At 28.3% G+C, this 5,419-nt stretch overlaps 1 protein-coding gene and 4 non-coding genes across 9 annotated transcripts in view; 1 reads left to right on the forward strand and 4 right to left on the reverse strand.

Moving 5' to 3' along the window:
• The window catches only part of LOC117176475 (serine/threonine-protein kinase S6KL), a 150,417-nt gene that overhangs the window by 37,203 nt on the left and 107,795 nt on the right, over nt 1–5,419 (forward strand). The window lies entirely within an intron of this gene.
• Nucleotides 115–187, reverse strand: Trnan-guu. The gene has a single exon. It is a non-coding gene; the product is annotated as a tRNA-Asn (tRNA).
• Nucleotides 270–342, reverse strand: Trnan-guu. Its single transcript has one exon. It is a non-coding gene; the product is annotated as a tRNA-Asn (tRNA).
• On the reverse strand, nt 432–504 carry Trnan-guu. Its single transcript has one exon. It is a non-coding gene; the product is annotated as a tRNA-Asn (tRNA).
• On the reverse strand, nt 604–676 carry Trnan-guu. Its single transcript has one exon. It is a non-coding gene; the product is annotated as a tRNA-Asn (tRNA).

Raw genomic sequence — 5,419 nt, forward strand, 5'->3', positions numbered from 1 at the left:
GCCGAACGCGCTAGCCATTGCGCCACGGAGGCTGTGAGATTTTCAGTTGTCTTTGATGATCCGAAGTTGAAAAGATGAGAAATTTCAGTGAAAAAATCTCAAATTCAAAAAAGTCGCCCCCGGGTGGGCTCGAACCACCAACCTTTCGGTTAACAGCCGAACGCGCTAGCCATTGCGCCACGGAGGCTGTAAGATTTTCAGTTGTCTTTGATGATCCGAAGTTGAAAAGATGAGAAATTTCAGTGAAAAAATTTCAAATTCAAAAAAGTCGCCCCCGGGTGGGCTCGAACTACCAACCTTTCGGTTAACAGCCGAACGCGCTAGCCATTGCGCCACGGAGGCTGTGAGATTTTCATTTGTCTTTGATGATCCGAATTTGAAAAGATCAAAAATTTCAGTGAAAAAATTTCAAATTTCAAATTCAAAAAAGTCGCCCCCGGGTGGGCTCGAACCACCAACCTTTCGGTTAACAGCCGAACGCGCTAGCCATTGCGCCACGGAGGCTGCGCGATTTTATGAATTGTTTACGATGAGCTCTGATTACATAAATGTGCAAAGACGAAAAAGTAGAATAAAAATGGGAAATTTAAGATTTAAAAAAATCGCCCCCGGGTGGGCTCGAACCACCAACCTTTCGGTTAACAGCCGAACGCGCTAGCCATTGCGCCACGGAGGCTGTGAAATTTTTTAGATAGTTTTCGATGAGCCCCGATTATGCGGGTTTTTATGAAAGATTATTGACTTATTTGCATACCAATGGTGGGAGAGAATGCTTACAGCTGTTGGTGATAAGAGAAACCTTGATTGTTAATACGAACACTCTAGTTCTAGATTTAGATTGGACTTTTATCATTTTTGCAGTGGAATTTACCATTTTGTAATTTTGTCATTTTGTCACTTTACAATTTACAATTAAAATTTTTAATGAAAACTGCTATGATAAGAATTCATCTTTTTTACAAAAAAAAACTTTATTATTTGGTTGAAAATTTGATTATTTTATTGAAAATTCAACAGTTTTGTTAAGCAGTCCCTTTCTTTTAAAGTCCAACAGTTTGGTTGGAAATTCTCTTTTTTTAAATAATCTTTTGTGTTAGAAATTGAACAATTTGGTTTACACTTTTTTTTAACCAAACAATTTTTTTGATCTTTTTTTTATGGGAAATTAATCTTTATTGCTAAAAATCGTAATATTCAACTATTTTATGGAAAATTGATTTTTTTGAAAGTAAACTTTATTGTTGGAAATTAAACAATTTGATTGAAGTTATTTTTTCTTCTTAACTAAAAAAGAAAGAGTTTGATTAGAAAAAACTCTTTTCTTAAACATGGACTTTTTTGTTGGAAATTCACATTTTTTTTTCGAAATTTGAACTAGTTTAAAAAAAAATTATTTCTTTGACTGAAAATATCAACTATTTTATTTATTTAATTTGTTTAAGATAAACTTTATTGTTGAAAACTGAAAAATTTGATTAAAAAAATTTTTTTCTGAACTATTTTATTATTTGTTTGAAATTTGAACTGCGCTGTTAAAAATCCACTATTTGGGTTAAAAATTCAACTATTTTGTTGAAATTTTTTTTTAATATAAATATTTTTTGTCAATTCGCCATTTATTAAATTACTTTTTTGTCTCAAAATGTAAGTATTTCACTTTTGTTTGCAAATGCATCTTTTTTAGTTAAATCTATTTTGATTAAAATTCATGTATTTGTTAAAAGATCGTGCTTTTTGACAGAAAATTGATCGAGCAAACAATTAACTTTTTAAGCCAAAAAATAAAAAAAATTTCTACAAAACAGTTTAATTTTTAGCATGCAAAAAAAGAATTTTCAACAAAAAAGTTTATTATCAAATAAATAGTAAAATTCTAATTAAAAAATGATCAATATTCGACTCAAGATATAATAATGAAGTTCTCAGTTGAAAAAAATTAGTTTCAACCCCCAAAAAAAGGATTTTAGTCTAAATAATTGAATTTTTATCTAAAAACGATCAATTTTCATCCGACAATAGAATAGTTAAACGTATAGTTACATAAATTAATATACAGCAAAAAAATGAATCAAAATGAATTTTTAACGAAATAGTACGTTTCAAGAAAATAATTAAATATTCAACAAAACAGATAACTTTTTAAGCAGAAAAAAAAAATTTTCCACATAACAGTTTAATTTTCTACCCTAAAATAGGGATCTTAAAAAAAAGTTCATTTGGACCCCCCCCTCCCCCCAAAGAATTTGGAAAAAACAGTTAAATTCTGCAAAAATTAAATTTTCAACAAAACATTTAAACTTTTAACAAAAAAATTAAATTTTCAATAAGACATTCGAATTTTTTAGGGAAAAAACGAAATTTCTAAGAAAATTTAATTTTTCTACTAAAAATATGATTTTGCAGCAAAAAGTTTATTTTTATTTAAAAAAAAAATGGGTTTTTATCTGAGTAGTTAAATTTAAATCTAAAAACTATCAATTTTCAAAAAATAATGTAATAATTCAATTTATGGTAAAAGAATTAATATACAGCTAAAAGATAACGAAAATAACTAGAAAAAATCGATTTTCAGTCAACAACAAAATAATTTTCAACTAAATTTCAAGTTTGAAACAAACAAAAAAATGTCAACCAAATAGTTTAATGTATGTATTTTTGCGGTAAGTGATAATAGGAATAGGCCTCTAAAAACTTTATTTAAGTAGTTTAATTTTCAACAAAAAAAAAGAATTTTCAAAGAATAATATTGTTGGTGCGGACGGATTGTTTAATTGAACATTGTACTAATTTTATAATTTTTAAATAAAAACTTTTATTTTACTGTATCATTCATTGAAAGTAGAGCGTGGTACAGAAATGGTGGTGGGCCGAGTATTAGAGGTTGTTTTAGTAGTGATGAGCGCGGATGTCGCATTGTATCTGCAGGGCAGTCTTCATTTGATCGCCATCTACCTGCTCAACTTACCCTCTTCACTCGACTTTTCCTCGCATCACGTCGCTGACTGAGCCCGAGCGCTCTGTCAAGCCTTGTCAGCGGGGGCTGGGGGTCACAAGACACGACACAGCGCTCGCGCTCACTTAGTGACGCGACGTGAGGGGAAGTTGAGTGGAGAGGGTAAGTCAAGCAAGTAGACGGTCCCAATTGAGCACAGCGGTCAAGCAGGCGCTCTCGGTTTTCCTGAATTGATTCAAAATAGCCCCGGCCATCAAAAGTATAACTATGAAACTAGGAATGATCGTATAGAGACAAAATTATCTTTTTGGATATATGCAATAAAAAAAGATTTTAAACTTAAGAAATGTATATTTTATTTAAAATAAATTTTTCATAAATAAAATCTAATCTATTATAAATAAAAAGTAAACAGTATGGATTCCCAAACTTTTTGTTTTCCGTAAAAAGCAGATCCATTTTTTTTAGATTGGTCAAAATTAAAACGTGCCCATTTGAAGTCGGAAAAGCTAGTTTTTTAAAACTTGAAAAAAGTACTTGTACTTTGCCAAAATAGCAGTTATATGTAAAATTCATGCTAAATTCGGTATTGTTTGGAACAGTTAATAATAATTCAGGGTAATTTCCAAACAATATTTTCAATTCTCTTTTTAAAATAAAAAAATCCATTTATTTAAGTAAAATTTGAATGAATTTAGAGTAATTCAAGGAAATGAGAAAAATTCGATGAAATTAATAAAACAATCGAGCTGAATTTAAAAAGCAATTAAGTGAATTTAAAGCAATCAAAAAATATGAAAATAAGAGTAATCATTGTATTCAAATTGTTTAGAACAATTAAAGGATCATTCAAAATAATTTGATGAGATGCCTACGAATTTAATGTGAGTTAAAAAGACTTCAGGATGAATTAAATAAAAACAAAAGCAAAATAAAAAATTTCAGAAAAACCACAACTTTGGAGAAATTATTTAAGAGAAGATAGTAATAAACAATAACAATTTGTTTATCGGTTAAATTGTATTAAGTTTTACCGTGCTCTAAGTTTTATGTGAAAAGTTTACAAAAATTCCAAAATTTCAAAAAAAACTGCTACTTTCTAACATTATTTGAAGTGAATTTTATTAAAAATCATCGTTAAATTGTTTGCACAATCATTACTCTTAACTGTAAATAATTATTACCACACTCTAAATGGAAAGTGAACAAAAAGTTCTGTTGAATTAAATTGAAAATTGCTAAAAATTATAACATATTATTTAAACAATTTGTGAAAGCATATTATTAGGGGAAAGTATTATTTTATGTGTTAGAAATGGTATGTACGAAAATTAAAAAAATCCCACGAAAAAAATTGAATTTTCTACCCAAAAATTAAATTTCTAACAAAATACATCAATTTTTACAAAAATATTTTAAATTCAGGAATTTTTCAACAAAAAAATTAATTTTCAACCAAATATTTCAAGCAAAGCCTAGATTCTTTAAGATTGTGAACACAACATTTAGAAGCTTTCTGAGCATTTTGAAGGTTTCAAAAGAATAAAAATTTTTGTATCAAAATTCCTAGGCAAACTAAAAAATTTTTTTTTATATTTTAAAAAATTTACCCAATTTAAAAAATAGAATCTGGCAGATTTTGAAGCAATTTTTTTAACTTTGCCGGATTTTCCTAAAATTGTAGGAAAAAATCGCGTTCCAAGATAATAACAAAATTTTCATTAGATTCCTGGAAAATTGTTTAATGATTTTTTAAATAAATTTTCAAGAGAATATTTAAAAAGATTTTTAAATAAATTTTTATGTATAAGTTACTGTTTCTTTCTTCAAATTGTTTAGGATTATATTATTTAAATTTTTTAAAATGTTTTTATTGTTTCTTTAATTCAACATTTTGGCTGAGATTGTTTTTCTTATAGACGGAAAAATCTTTCTTGGTGAAAAATTCAAATCATTTTGAAAATTATTTCTTTTTTGTTTGTTTGAAAATTAGTCTGCTTTGGTTGAGACTTAAATTAATAAAAAGAAAACAGAAGTATTCAATTAGGCAAATTCAATATTTTTCTTTGGTCCCTCTTCAAAATTTCTAATGTTAGATTTTAAAAATCATTTCGATTATTGAATTTATAAATTATCAAGTGCTAAATTTATAAAAAGTTATATTCCGCATTTGAGTCCTCATTATGTACAAAGGACTTCCGCTGACCAGGATCGACGGCAGCAATTCGGCTGAGGAGAAGTCTTCATTTGATCGCCGTCTACCTGCTCGACTTACCCTCTTCACTTGAATTTTGATTTTGAAATGAGAAAGTTAAAAATATTATTTAATTAATTATATAGTATTGTATTATTTTTATAATATTGATAATTATTTATTATTATTATTACACCATTAAGCCATTTCCCTTTCGGGGTAGGCGTGACTCACTCGGCAGGGGAAAGGAGTAGTGTGTGGATGGGATAGAG

This window comes from Belonocnema kinseyi, chromosome 1, assembly GCF_010883055.1.
Source record: "Belonocnema kinseyi isolate 2016_QV_RU_SX_M_011 chromosome 1, B_treatae_v1, whole genome shotgun sequence".
Classification (NCBI taxonomy): Eukaryota; Metazoa; Arthropoda; class Insecta; order Hymenoptera; family Cynipidae; genus Belonocnema; species Belonocnema kinseyi.